We start from the raw sequence: 16,127 nt of genomic DNA, 5'->3' as shown, positions 1-16,127 counted from the left end.
CAAATCTTCATGCCGCATTATAGTATATATCTCCCACGGATTTGATAGAATCAACCATAATCTTCAACATCTTCATAGAATACTTCAATAGAACAAGGAACATAGAAGAATACACCATCTTTGAATGGAAATCAATCACATAATATTCATCTTCAATGTCTTCATAGTTCTCTTTGTTAGAAATGCGGGATCTAGAGCATGACATAACCGGAAGCTATGGAGGATGGAAGGAGAAGTGTAGACTCATGATGGAATGGACATTGTTTGTTACACAAGTGAATTAGATTCCAAGATTCAGACTTGGACTCATAAACACAATCTTGTGTATGTGGACAATGACATTGACACTTTACTGAAATGAAAAGAGTACTATCATTGCATTAAGAAAGGAAGCAAGTACAATGCTTTATAGGAAAGTAGGAAACTGCAGTAGGCACCATTGTGCATATGGGATAAGTTAGCCTGCATGTCCTTGACCCTGAGACTCCATACAAATAGGCTGTTTGAGTGTGATTGCTGATTCTCAACACCCTCCTCAATCACAACTAGGAAAGGCACAAAGTGTGTAGAGGCTGTAATGAGAACCACCTGCAAAGTGTGGGTATACCACAGACATGGCAAAACACCAGAGGCTGTCGCAGAAAAAGCTAAGTGTGGGTACCATAAACATGGTGAACATCTAGAGGCTGTAACAGGGGCCTCACAAAGTGTACAGGGACTGTAACGCCAAGTTACATAAGGAGTTTACATAGCTTATGGCAGGAAGCATTAGGGCAAGGAAAAATACAAGGCTATTAAAACAGTCTATCAGAATTATGAGAGTACAAGGACTGATGAGTCTTGTCCTTCCGATCCTGGTGATCTTCATCTTCTTCTTCCTTTGCTTCATTTTCTTCTTCTTCTTTGACTGCGACTAGATAGGCCTTTTGGGATCTCTTTCTTGCGTGGCAGAACTTCTCGGTGTGTCCGGTCCTTTTGCAAAAGTCACAAAAGAGCTGATCTTTCTTGCCTTTGTACCTGTTGCCAACATATAATGCATGCTCATCTCTAGAGGTACTTGGTTCTTCTTTAGTTTTTAGCTTCTTTTCTTCTTCTAACAGTGATGCCTGGATATCAACAAGTTCAGGATTTGGCATGTTGATTAAAGTTGTTGATACGTTATTATATTCAGGAGGCAAGCTCTTAAGTAGAACACCGATGCAAACATCTTCATCCATTTTAATGTTGATTCCTGCAAGTTGGGTTAGGAGTCCTTCCATGTAATTAAGATGTGTGGCAAGTGATGTGCTGGACTTCATTTCAAGCCTGAAGAATTCAATTAGGAGACCATACTTTGATGATTTAGATTGTGCACCGAACAGGGTGTCAAGTCTTTTCCATGTATCCTGTGAGGTCTCACAGTTATCCACGTGATGGATATAACTGTTATCTAGCTCCAATTTGATAATGGCCTGGGCTCTGTCATCATTCTTTTGCCAAGTAGTTGCAAGGTCCGCATCCCGCGGTTTCTTCTCTTTGCCATTTGTGATGGCCCAGAGACCCTTCTTCATCAGGATGAGCTTGATGCGGGTTTGCCAAGTGTGGAATCCGACTCCTTTGAATTGAGCATTTGGCGAGTCTTTGCCCATGTTAGATTTACGGGAACAGTAGCAAATCAACTTCCGACTTTATTAGATTTGAGCAACAGAAGAATTGATTGAGAGACACAAGTGCTAAAAAGCACTAACTGAGTGTCAATGAATACCAAATCTGCAAAAGTCTTTTACTCCAACTCCAAGTGATCTTCCCCTTCTTGATTTGATGCTGATGTCTTCAGATCTGAGCGACAATACTTTAACGAACTTCAGAGAGTATTGCTCAGTGATTAAAATCACTGTTGATAACTTCAGTGAGAGAAACAGTGAAAAATGTCAAGATTTTGAAGCTTTTGGCTATGGTGGAATTAGGGTTTCTGAGACAGGGGCCTGGTTTTTTGCTTATTGCAAGAGCTACAGTGTTGAGATATCGAGCTCCACTCGTGATACGCCAGGGTGACCGTTGCGTATTTATGTCACTGACGTGTTAGTTGCAGACGTGGTTGGTACACCGCCCATGAATAATAGCTACATGATAGCTATCCTTATCTACTCTAGTTCGTGGCTCAGTTAGTATGCCACCTTAGTTAGTTGAGTTTGGTTTGAGACCCATATAGAGGGTTCTTCTATTTCTTTGTACTTGAGTTCTTTTGGCTTACACAACTAAGAAGAGGAAAACTGTTTTCAGTCTCCACCCTTGTGTGTCTTCCCCCATTGTGCAAGCAAGAAAGCTTCAAGCGAGACTCCTTCCTTCTCTCCCACAATCCTGACATGGTATCAGAGCCTTGTTCGTGGTAAGGAGCTCAAGAAAGCAAGCCAAGCTCGCGGTGTTCTGGTAAGAGCAGCAGTGTTGCTTTCATATTCTGTTTTGGGAGCAGATCTCTGCAGGTAGCACAGCCGGAAAGTGCAGGAGTGCATTGTCTCAGGTTGAGACGCCCTTCGCGGTGAAGCAAGAGGGCAGTATATGCTGCGGGGTAGGGCTTTAGCTCTTGGCGACCTTGTTTTTTTGATTTGAGGCCATTTCGGGGCCTGTTTTGGAGACGGAAGTTTTCTGCACGCACTCAGAAAAAGGCTCAGTTTTATAATGTGCAGCCACTGTTCTACAGGTCGGTGAAAAGTTTCTGTAAAAATTGCATTGTATGCTTGTGCGCAGAGACATTGGGAGTTACAGAATCATCCTTGTTGCCTGTTGATGCAAAATCGTCACTAGGAAGTGACTGTGTGGTCAAATACCACTTTCTCCAGTTTTGCAGATTTTTCCTTGTGAGGGTGAAGCTGTGGTTTTTGCAGTGACAGAATTTTTTGCAGTCTTCTGTAATGGCATCTGATTCTCTTTCACAGATTGTCACTGAAAAGCTTGACAAGAACAACTTCTAAGCATGGAAGTTTAGAATGACGAATTTCCTTATGGGAAAAGGATATTGGGAATTCGTTGCAGGAAATGAAGAAGAACTAGTTCTTCCTGATGTTCCCAATCAACAGCAAATGCAGGCATTCAAAACATGGCATGAGAGAGCCAGGAAAGTTATGTATTGGCTGTCTATCAGTATTTCAGACTCTATGATTGTGCATATTCAGGATGCAAGTACGCCAAAGGAGGCATGGGATACTTTGTAAAAAATGTATAGCACAAATACGCAAGCCAGGAAAATGCAGCTCAAGTAAGAGTTGCATAATGTGCAAAGAGAAAATATGAGCATCAATGACTACCACATGAAAGTGAAGAAGATTGCAGATGCACTTGCTTCCATCGGGTCGCCAGTGGAAGATGATGATTTAGTTTCTGTGACCTTGAATGGTCTAGGAAAGGATTATGCACAGTTTCGGACATCCATTTCAGTTCTTGAAAGATTTCCTGATTTTGAGGAGCTGATTGCTCTTCTAATTTCTGAGGAGCAAAGAAATGGTGGTGCATCTTCTTCAGGAGGAACTTCAGAAGAAGCTGTCTTCTACTCAAATGCTGGAAGAGGTAGAGGCAGAGGTAGAGGAGGCCAATTTGGAGGCCGTGGCAGAATTCAGAATATGCAGCAAACTCAAGAAAACCAATCCTATGGAGGAGGACGTGGTAACTCTAGAGGAAGGGGGAGCCAAAGAGGTCGTGGTGGATGGCAAAGAGGTCAAAATGCAAACAGTAATGTTGAATGCTACTACTGTGGTAAAATGGGTCATATGGCTAAAGACTGCTATAAAAAGCAGAATGACATCATGAATGGAAAACTGCAACAAGGGAATTATGCATCTTCTAGCAGACAGGGTGATGACAGAAATGAGCATTTATTCATGGTGCAGCACATGAACAATTCTGTGACAAGTGCAGAAGAAAGCAATGATGTATGGTATGTTGACTCAGGTGCATCAAACCACATGACAGGTCATGCAGAATGGATGGAGGATGCAAGGAAAATGGAAAAACCAGGATTTGTGGAGACTGGTGATGATACTGCACATCCTATTGTGCAGATTGGAAAAATTACCTTGTCTATGCAGGATGGGAAAAAGAAATACCTGTCCGATGTATTTCATGTCCCGAATATCACCAAGAATCTGGTTTCTGTCGGTCAAATGGTTGAGCAGGGCTTGCAGGTCAGATTTAATCCTCATGGATGCTTTGTTGAGGATATGAAAAATAAAGGTCGCTTGATAGCAAAAGGAAAGAAGAAGGGCAGAATGTTTACGTTGGATGCAGACATGTCTGAATTGAGTGCAGCAATGTTTGCACATGGGACCGGTGTTGTTGCAGATATTGATATCTGGCATAAACGCATTGGTCATGTTAATGTACAGCGACTTAAATCAATGCAGGCCCAAAATATTGTTGCAGGATTGCCAAAATTCAAGGTTGCAGAAATGCATAAGGTATGTGAAGCCTGTCAGTTTGGAAAACAGGCAAGGAAACCATTTCCTAGACATGTTCAAGAGAGTGAGAAGCCATTGGAATTAATCCACTCTGATGTGTGGACTACTAAAGCTGCATCTCTTGGAGGCTGTCATTATTTTGTCACTTTTATTGATGACTATAGCAGAAAAGTTTGGGTGTATTTTATGAAAAAGAAAAGTGAAGTTTTTGGGCATTTCAAAACCCTTAAAGCTATGGCTGAAAAAGAAACAGGTCTGCAAATAAAATGCCTAAGGTCAGATGGAGGGGGAGAGTACCTCTCAAATGAGTTTGCAAAGTTCTTAGAGGAGCATGGCATAAAGCAGCAATATTCATGCAGTTATACCCCACAACAAAATGGAATTGCAGAAAGGAAAAATAGGCATATTGGAGAGGTATCTCGTGCCATGCTCAATGAAAAAGACTTGCCAGATTTTTATTGGGCTGAAGCAGTTGCTACAGCAGTCTATATAATGAACATGACTCCCACTGCAGCAATACATGGGATGACTCCAGAGGAGAGGTATACTGGTAGGAAACCAGATATTTCTCATTTGAAAATTTTTGGTTGCATTGCCTATGTACATGTGCCAGATGAGTTGAGATCCAAGTTGGATCCAAAAGCTGAGAAGTGCATCTTTATTGGTTACTCTCTGCAGCAAAAAGGGTATAGATGCTATAACCCTTCTACTCGTAAGTTTACAGTGAGCAGAGATGTTGTTTTTGATGAGATGAGTAGCTGGTATAAACCAGTAAATGTGATTGATGATGTAGATGCACAAAATGGTAATGCTGCACAGAATTCACAGCAGCAGTCACAAAATATTAGTGGACCTGGAGCGTCCTCTAGCAGTGGTTCACATTCTTCGCCGTGGACAGGCAGATTGAGATCAGGAGAATCTTCTCAAAGCAATGCAGATAGTGGTATGCAGGTATCACGAAAAGGAAAAGAGAAGGTTGATCAGCCCATGTTTGATGTGAATGCAGGTCACTCTTATGTGGATGGTGAATCCAGTGGCTCAGAACAGAGCATTGATGATGAGTTGGGTATTCCTTCTATTGTTACACCTGGAGTAAGGAAGACTAGGGATGTTTTGAGAGCACTTGGGAGTGAAACTACTTTGCGCAGGTCTACAAGAGCTAGGTATCCTGTGGATAGGCTGAAATATGATGGATTTACAGCCATTCACTATGCATATATGGTCAAAGTGATACAGGAACCAGAACCCACATCTTTTGAGCAAGCCATGGGAAAAGAAAAATGGGAGAAAGCCATGGATGAAGAAATGGATGCCTTGGAAGCAAATGCTACATGGGAGTTAGTACCTTTGCCTAAAGGTAAGAATGCAATTGGCTGTAAGTGGGTTTATAAGGTGAAGCACAATGCAGATGGTTCTGTGAACAGATACAAGGCAAGATTAGTAGTCAAGGGGTATGCACAAACATATAGCATTGACTATGAAGAAACATTCAGTCTGGTTGCAAGGATGGCAACTGTAAGAGCAGTCATTGCTATGGCTGCATCAAAGGGATGGTCTTTACATCAGATGGATGTAAAGAATGCCTTCTTGCATGGTGATTTGCAAGAAGAGGTATATATGGAGCAGTCACCAGGTTATGTGCATGCTGTTCATCTTGAGTTTGTTTGCAGGTTGAAGAAAGCTTTGTATGGCTTGAAGCAAGCACCTAGAGTATGGTCTGACAAGATAGGACAGTATCTTGTCACTATTGGCTTTCAGATTTCCAAGGCAGATTTCTCACTTTATGTGAGAAAAACAGAGAAAGGTATTATGCTACTTGTCATTTATGTTGATGATTTGATTATGACAGGTGACAGTGATGAAGATATCCTTCATGTGAAAATGCTATTGAAGCAGAAGTTTGAGATGAAGGATTTGGGAGAGCTGCATTATTTCTTGGGCATTGAGGTGATTAGATCACCAAGTGGGATACAGCTCTTGCAGAGGCAGTATGAATTGGACATGCTGTCCAAATATGGGATGACAGGTTGTAAGCCTATTTCCGTTCCTTTGGAGCAGAATGTGAAGCTGAGCACAGATGCAGGTGAGCTTCTAGAAGACCCTACTATGTACAGACGCATAGTAGGAAGTTTGATCTATATGACTATTACCAGGCCAGATTTGAGCTATGCTGTTGGATTGGTAAGTCAGTTTATGCAGGCTCCAAGGAAACCACATTTGGATGCGGCTAGACGCATACTCAGGTATGTGAAGTCCAGATTACAGTATGGACTATTTTATGAGACTGGGGTTCAGATACAGTTGCATGGATACACTGATGCTGATTGGGCTGGTAGTATTTCTGATAGACGATCTACCAGTGGATATGTGTTCTCTTTTGGGAGTGCTGCAGTCACTTGGAGCAGCAAGAAATAGCCTACAGTTGCCTTGTCAAGCACAGAGGCTAAGTACAGGGGTGCAGCAATGGCTGCATGTGAGGTAGCTTGGTTGCATAAGCTACTTTATGATATGCATCAGTCTGCAGATGGACCAGTTGTCATTTATTGTGACAACATGAGTAGTATACACTTGGCAAATAACCCAGTTTATCATGCTAGAACAAAGCACATTGAGGTGCATTATCACTATGTGCGAGAGAGGGTTTTACTAGGTCTTATTGATCTAGTTTATGTCAGCACAGAGGATCAGGTAGCTGACATATTCACGAAGGCATTGGGCGCAGAGAAGCTACGCAAGTTTAGAGACCTGCTTGGTGTGCAGGAATTGGGATTGAGCTCGAGGGGGAGTGTTGAGATATCGAGCTCCACTCGTGATACGCCAGGGTGACCGTTGCGTATTTATGTCACTGACGTGTTAGTTGCAGACGCGGTTGGTACACCGCCCATGAATAATAGCTACATGATAGCTATCCTTATCTACTCTAGTTCGTGGCTCAGTTAGTATGCCACCTTAGTTAGTTGAGTTTGGTTTGAGACCCATATAGAGGGTTCTTCTATTTCTTTGTACTTGAGTTCTTTTGGCTTACACAACTAAGAAGAGGAAAACTGTTTTCAGTCTCCACCCTTGTGTGTCTTCCCCCATTGTGCAAGCAAGAAAGCTTCAAGCGAGACTCCTTCCTTCTCTCCCACAATCCTGACATACAGTGCATCATTTTCAAAACTTTTTACATATCTAGGAAGCTTATGTCATGGGCTACCAAAGCCCCATGGAGATTGTGCAGATCGTGGTCAGTATGCAGCGCGCAGGTGCCGCGAACAGAATCGGCGCAGATCTGGATAGCGAGGTCAAATTTCTGCAATGCTAGAGCCAGGGAGCATCAATGTCATTGATTATTGTACCAAGATGAAGCGCCTTGAGCAGAGGAACAACTCTCCAGAAGAAATCGTGGGCTGAAATGGCCTGGTTGAAGAGTTATGGAAGCTCCAAGCAAGGTAGGTCCTGTCTGGCTATGGCAGACACAGAACAGAGATTGGGGATTTTCACAATGCTGAGCTCCAGATGGTCCAATGTCCTGGATTGATGTGATACAGGGAAGCTTTATGAGTTGGGGAATACTTTTCCAGAAGGAAACTCCAAGTGATTTGACCTGTGGAGTGAGATATAAGCAGTTCAATCTGACAGGGTGTTGCTGGCTATGGCTGCCATGGAAGCTTCAGTGAGAGTAGAGTTGAGAAAAGAAGTCATACACTGACACTGAGCTGGATGGAGGTTCAGAAGAATCAAGAGAGGCTGGAGAAGCAATGCCATGCCCAACTAGGCTCTGATACCATGTTAGAAATGCGGGATCTAGAGCATGACATAACCGGAAGCTATGGAGGATGGAAGGAGAAGTGTAGACTCATGATGGAATGGACACTGTTTGTTACACAAGTGAATTAGGTTCCAAGATTGAGACTTGGACTCATAAACACAATCTTGTGTATGTGGACAATGACATTGACACTTTACTGAAATGAAAAGAGTACTATCATTGCATTAAGAAAGGAAGCAAGTACAATGCTTTATAGGAAAGTAGGAAACTGCAGTAGGCACCATTGTGCATATGGGATAAGTTAGCCTGCATGTCCTTGACCCTGAGACTCCATACAAAGAGGCTGTTTGAGTGTGATTGCTGATTCTCAACACTCTCTCTCAATCTCTCATATACAGTTACACTGTTTTGATAGAATTGGCTATCTCTGGCTCTCTCTCTCTCTCACTCTCTCAATAGTACATCATATCCTCACTACAATAGTCTCATAATGACTCTCAATAATACTTTTTAGGTCGTGGATGCACCTCCCAAGAGGTATGTCTAATGTGAAGAGGCACTAGAGCCACAACAGTGTCTCTTCATAGCTCACTACTGTCACTGTCACTCAGTCTTCTCTTCAGTCTCTTCAGTAGCTGCTTCTTCCATTGTTTTAGCTCTTTTGAACTTAGATTCATCCTTTCCAAAAGTTAGAAAAATTTCCAAAACTCACACATACATTCTTTAGAAAAATTACAGAAGATCTACAAAACAGTACAGTACAGGACCAAAGCAGATACAGAACAGTTACAGAGCAGAGACAAAGGCTCTATAGAAGGTTTACAAAGGGTTACAGAAGGTCATCAGAGAACAGTAGATCCTCATAATTCATACTAAAACCATTCCAAACTATCAAAAACTATTCAATAAGCTTTCAAATGATTTCAATCTTCATCAATCATCAATCCATGCTTCATACAGAAGAAAATCAAAACAAAATAGAAGCTATACAGAACCAATCAGAACCTCATAACTCAACCTATCAGAACATAATAGATCTTCATATCTCTACTAAAAATCATCATGGACTTCCAAAACATAACCAATATAATCCAAAACACTTTCAAACACTTCCATTAACAACCGTACATCACTCTAAATCCATAAAAAATCAATCATTCAAACCTCAAAAACAACAAAATTAGTCAAAAATTCAGTCTTTTTCCACTCTCAACAGTCCTCTTGAAGGGGTATAAGGGTAGTGTAAGGGGCTAGTGAGAGAAGGAAAGTGGTGGTGGTGAAGAATCAATGAAGAGGGGTGTGACAGTGAATCAATGAAGTGACTACCTATTTATAGGCATAAGCTATCTAGGGTGGCACACTAGTGTGTGTGTGTTCATTAAAAAAGTGGCAAAAATGTAGACACTAGTTCTTTTTGGGGTTGTTAGTACAAAAACTTAAATGAAGTATGTGAATTGAAGGAGTGGGTTTCTCAATACCCTCTCTTAAGCCCAAAAAGGGATAAAGAAAGAGGAGCTATGAGAGATACAATGAAGAAGAAGAGAATCTTGGAGATCCAATATTTTCACCTAAAAGGTAACCTATAATAAGGAACAGTGGACGGGATAAAATTTAGAACTTCACCTTGGGGGAGAAGCTACTAGCTTCACAACTCCATGGTAGAAGGATTTTGAAGGCCTTTCCACCAAGTCATGACTAAACCTCCGATGGCCCAATCTAGGTGGTCTCTAAAGATCGTGCATATCAATAGGAGAAATGACTACTCAAACAGCCATGCCAAAAGAGTAAAGCTAGGTGAGGAACTTCATGATGAGGAGGTTCCCTCCCTGAGCTTAATACTTCACTTGTCACAAAATTGCTCAAATGCTTTAGAGATATATTCATCTCCATTATTTAACCTTAGGCATTTCAGCTTATATAAGAGCAAGCCAATGCTGAAAGATAATGGCCATGCAAGGAGAAGACCTCTAGACTGAAAAAGATAGCTAAAGGTGGAGCCTGAAGGAGAAGGGTACTGACAGGAAGTAGATGATGGTGATTCCAAGTGGAACATGAGCCAAACACAAGGCTTGATGCTACAATAGGGTGCCTAAAGCAAAAGAGGAAAGGTAAAGGCAGCCTTGAGCCATGAATCACAATGTCCTCCTGAAGGGGTATGAGGGTAGTGGAAGGGGCTAGTGAGAGAAGGAAAGTGGTGGTGGTGATTGAAGAAGAAGGTGAAGAATGAGTGGAGAGGGGGCTGGTAGTGAATGAATGAAGTGACTACCTATTTATAGGCATAAGTTGTCTAGGGTGGCACACTAGTGTGTGGATGCTCATTGAAAAAGTGATGAAAATGTAGACACTAGTTCTTTTTGGGGTTGTTAGTATGAAACCTTAAATGAAGTATGTGAATTGAAGAAGTGGGTTTCTCAACACCCCCTCATAGGCCCAAAAAGGGATAAAGAAAGAGGAGCTATGAGAGATATGATGATGAAGAAGAGGATCTTGGAGATCCAAGATTTTCACCTGAAAGGTAACCTATATAATAAGGAACCGTGGATAGGATAAACTTTAGAACTTGACTCTACCTTGAGGGTGAAGCCACTAGCTTCACAAATCCATGCTAGAAGGATTTCGAAGGTCTCACCACCAAGTCGTGACTAAACCTCCAATGTCCCGATCTAGCTGGTCTCTAAAGATCTTAGATATCAATAGGAGAAATGTCTACTCGTGAATAGCCATGCCAAAAGAGTAAGAGTAGGCAAGGAACTTCATGATGAGGAGGTTCTATCTCTGAGCTTAATACTTCGCTCATCACAAAACTACTCAAATGCTTTGGAGACATATTCATTCCCATTATTTGATGTTAGGCGGTTCAGCTTATACCTAGATTAGTTCTTAATAAGAGCAATCTAATGTTGAAAGATATCCAATACATCGTGTTTTTGATTTATGGGATATGCCTAGACCTTATGCAAATAATCATCAATGAAAGCCACAAAGTACTTTGTGCAACCTAGTTATTGATAGGGTATGGGACTATACACATCAGAATGAAGAAAAGCCAAAGACTCACCCATGCGCATAATTCCAGACTTCTTATGTTGAGAATTGCGTGTCTCCGTGCCATAAAGATAATAATCACATGAATCAAAACATTTGTAGTCAAGGAATGGAAGTTACTACAAATGAGAAAGCATTTTCATTCCTTTATAGGACACATGTCCAATACACTGATACCATGAAGATAAATGTGGTATGTCATTCACAATCAAAACATGGTTAATAGACCCAGATACAAGCAAGGGATAGAGGCTGCCATCCTTGGCACCTCTAGCAAAGACAAGATTCCCACGGGTAATCTTCCACGTAGAATCACTAAAAGATACATGATATCCTGCATCATCCAATAGTCTAGTAGATAGTAGGCTTTTGGTCAAAGAAAGAACATGGCACACATCATGCAAAACAAAAGTGCTACCTGAAGCAAATTGCAGTCTAATATCCAATGCCAAGTCATTTCCTAGTCTCACAAAATCTGTCATGTTGGAATAGCAATGAAACCAATCCTTATGTGGAAAAAATGACTGGCCAAAGACCAAGACACTTTTACCCAGGTCAGCAAGCCAACTCCTAAGAGTTGTTGCACTAAACAGGTGATTGTTGCTACTAACAATGCTAATTTGGTTTAGTCTTCCATTAGTTGTATGGCATTTTGTTTGTAGTAGTCCAACTACAAATATTCTACACTTCAGTAAATTATATTAGACACTAGATTGCTAAACCTAAGATAACTACGGTTTCCCTCCATCTTTCAGGAGCGGCTTCTCATAAATTTCTCCTGCCAACTAGTGGCGGTTTATCCAGGAAGTCTTGATATTTGACTTTAAGAAGTTTGTTTCATGTAACAGATCCCTTGGATCTATTTAAATATCTCCATTTAAGTTCCTTTGTATATTTATCTTCTTCAATTGATTAAAATTATTTCATTTTATTTATTTAATTAACAACAAACATTCAAATCAAAACAATCTAACGTTCTAAAAACCCATAACTTCTATCCCTTGGTAAACGTCTCCCCACTTTGTACCGCAATTTCGTCATTACTTATTAGTATTTAAATACTTAATTCACTTTGCGAATATAACGTCCTTTTCTTCTTTTTCTTCACTAAATACAAATCAGGACTAAACCAGGTACTTTCCGCACTCTAACGAAATCACATACATAGTTTATTTTACATTCCCATATTCCCTGTTAATTTATAAATGAGTCTTAGTGGCCCTTCACTCTTCCTTGCAATCATCAGATGATTTCTTTTTAATATGAAGAAAACATAAATCTTAAATTTGGATGCTGAGGCTTTCCCTCATGCCATCAAACAATTATTTTATTACGTTTCCGATATTTGTAATCTGAATTTAAAGTTATAATTTTCTTATCATCAGCAAACATCATAAAATATTATTACATCTCTCAATTTTTTTAACCCATCTCCATATTATTGAATAGTACATCACGTATCGTTTTACTTACTTAAAATAAAAACACCATGTTTATGAAAAAATGTTTTTTTCGATAGAATATAATTAAACTGATGTTTCTTTTCATCTTAAAGCTTACAAAAATTCATCAGCAATCAAGAATTGTCTTTTCAGCTTTCCATGTAAAGATCCATATTTTTATTGATAGAGAACATTTTTTATTTAAATGAAAACTGCTATTTTGCTTTGAACATAACTAGTTTTGAATTTTTAAATATGTTAAACCATCTCTAAATTTTTTTATAAAAATTCAGTAAATTTTTTGAGTTGTAACCTTTATAGGAAAAAAATGTCACAACTTATAAATTTTCAATCAACCATTTTATAAAAAATTATTTGTGTTATTTTTAAGTCATTTTTAAGCATTTTCGACTATTTTCTATTTCTAATAAATAGAAACAAGTCCACATAAATGCAAACAACCATTCAACATAGAAAAACAAGTTTCAAAACATTTTCTAAAAAATATTAACTAAACATTTACTTATAATATATCATTCATTTTAGATAAATGGTTTAGGCATATACTTGTAAATCCCGCGGGTCGTTGTCGCGTCTTTGAAGACCGTGTCCTCTTTTCGTCCAGTCACGTAAAGTCTAACTTCCAGTCAGTCGTCCTGACCACGAGTTCTTTCTATCGCCCTTGCTCTCCTTCAACTTCTTGCGCGCTATTGATTTTAACGATGGACACTGCCCTTTAGGGGGTTTAAAAGAATTAAACTTCTAATTAAGAGTTTATTGGCCATGGCTTTTTGTATTCTTCATGTCGATGACTTGAGAGAAGATAATGTAATTATGGATCTTGGCTATCTGATCACGGATTTCTGTGCGAAGGCAGGCGATTGGAAGAGGGGAAATCCTGCTCCAGACCTACAATCTCAATCTACCCAAGTGTATTGAGGCTCCGAATTGGCCATTATGAAGAAGGACATGGCGATGGAGGACAAGAACCAAGATTTGCATTTCATCTTGCTGTAGCATAGTTGTTTTCCTTATCCAAGCTCTCCTAGACTTTGATTTTTTCCTCCTCATGCAATCTAACCCACCCAGAGAAGGCGCCCCATCTCCCTCTCTCTTTCTCCACAACTTGGTTGATTCTCTTCTCCTCCTAGTCGGTATGGTGATTGGTTAAGATGTTGGAGGTCAAAGGATTCTTCTCTTCTCCATGTCTCTGTTAAACGATCCCCCTCCCTACTTCCCATTAATAATCATGCACCATGATACCACTATCATGCTCCCCTCCTCTTCCATGGCACCAGAAACTCCAAGATCGTGTCTCTCTCCACCTTGACGGCTAGTTAGATGGCGCCTTCATCCCCCTTTTGGCCTCTTAGAAAGACAAATCGATTGCTTTCTTTGATATCTGGTGAAAACGAATGATTTTTGAGCGAAAAGAAGAGCAGACCACCCCTGCTTCTACTTCTTCTTCTTCTTGCTTTATGGATAATTCATCGGGGCGAGGCCATGATCTGGTACTTGCTCCGGTTCCATCTCCTATCCGAGAATGACAAAGTGCAGTTGCCCATTGATTGCTCGTCCTCCTTCTTGGCAAGTGGCTGGTAATGCGGTGGTTGCCTGGTTGTGATCTTGCTTGATGATTGAGGAACACATGATATGGTCTTCTTTTTCTTTCCTGTCTCTTCGAGCTAGATAGGTTGGGGCTGCCCATCTTGTGGGTGAGAAGCTGGTGCAGAAAGGCGCCATCGCCACAGCTTGCTGCTACTCAATCCTTCGCGCCTCGTCATTTTTAATCTGCCTCTTCATCCTCATCTCCCTTCCCCCTCTCTCCAATTCGCAGACATGCCCAAATCTTTCCCCACAGTTTTTTTTTTCAGCGATAGAGAGATAGACGCCACGAGAATGTAACTGCCCCCTACAATGAGAAAGCCTACATAGGGTAATATAGGCACCTTTGCACCCTTTGAAATGTCAATGTATGAGGTATTACTACTAGTTGATGACCTCAATGACACAGGGACAACCCTTGCTCGTCTAGTCTAGCCAACTTTACCATATGCATGGTAGCCAACTCCTCCTCCATAACAAACTTTTATATTTCCTCGAAGGTTGCTGCAAAAGTCATTGACATGATCATGTCCATTAAAGACCACACGAACATCTCTTGCTTCATGTAAGGTGGACAAGAAGCTGGAGTTCACTTGTGCACAACCAATTGATCCCTCTTGCTTAACTCTAGTTATTGAGCAAAGACTTGCCATATGTGTCTCAACTAGAGGAATGTGAAAGTAAGCCAAGGCAGGAATCTTACCCATAGATGTAAATGCATTGATTTTGTTTTGTTCCTGCAGTTCGATAGATAGCTCTTTAAACAATTTCTTTTGGCTTTCTTGAATCCACCCATAACCATGTATATCCTCTTCACCTTGGAGTAGTCCCCACTATCAAGCATGTAAAGATTTAAGACACTTCTTCTTTCATGCTCTGATCCCAATGGGCCTTGCACTTCTAAGTGGTAGTTACCAAATCCATCTATGTGAGTGACGAGTTTGTTGCTTGAATTCTCCATCCCCTTAGCACCTTGTACATCATGGTGTTTAACTTCTTTTGGATATACTTGTGACAAGGTGTAGTCCATGGTGGTAATGTATTTTTAAAAGAAAAAAAGAAAAAATAAGGATCGTTGAAATATGAAGAGACCACCACATGTGTTGTATAAGAGTGTTAGTTGATGAGGACCACAATACTGGGTAATCAATCATAGATAGATCATGATCATCAAGTCGTTTCCGAGTAGAAATATGCCCTACTCCTAATCACTGCGTATCTTGGATTGATGTTGCAAAATTTCCTTTGGCACCCTTTGGAACCACACAAGGATGAATGCACATATGACATAGTGTGTCCTTATAACCTTTAACGCCTGGCACACACAAGGGACCAATTGTTTACAATTGAGAACCCACTTACACCCTTGATTGAAGTCAAATGCCTTATCGGGGAATTACATTTTGGAATGATGAACATCAAACATGAAAATCTTGCTTTGGCATTAATTCACCGAAAGACTCCTCCATAAGCTTGTCTAAGATTGTGTCTAACAGGCTCCGTGTCTACAGGTAGTAAATCCAGTCTTCTCTTTGCCATTATGCCTCCTTTGGATCACTTCGTCCTTGCAGGAGTCATCCTCTTGAATCTAATATTCAACACCTCCCCAAAGAAATCTCCATAATAATGACCAATGATCTAATGATCACCCCTTGATCATCACTGCAGTATTACTGTAGACAATAATCACAATCATAATGCTATGTATTTTTCATAAAGAATTTCATCGCATAACTAATGAAATCCCCCATCCCTGAGATTAATACTAAGATATCCTATCAACTTGTCAAGACCTTGTGGTTTGTTTAAAATTCCCCCGAAAACTCCTAATTTATAACAAGGTCCTATCTCCTC

At 40.4% G+C, this 16,127-nt stretch overlaps 1 pseudogene; it reads right to left on the bottom strand.

Moving 5' to 3' along the window:
* LOC148030795 (putative inactive purple acid phosphatase 29) overlaps positions 1-15,303 on the bottom strand; it is a 47,416-nt pseudogene extending 32,113 nt beyond the window's left edge.
* Positions 15,304-16,127: the final 824 nt, after the last annotated feature.

This window comes from Lygodium microphyllum, chromosome 9 (assembly GCF_053477565.2).
Source record: "Lygodium microphyllum isolate KBCC chromosome 9, Lygodium_microphyllum_v1.1.10, whole genome shotgun sequence".
NCBI classification, from domain to species: domain Eukaryota; kingdom Viridiplantae; phylum Streptophyta; class Polypodiopsida; order Schizaeales; family Lygodiaceae; genus Lygodium; species Lygodium microphyllum.
This window is presented reverse-complemented; position numbering and strand designations above follow the sequence as displayed.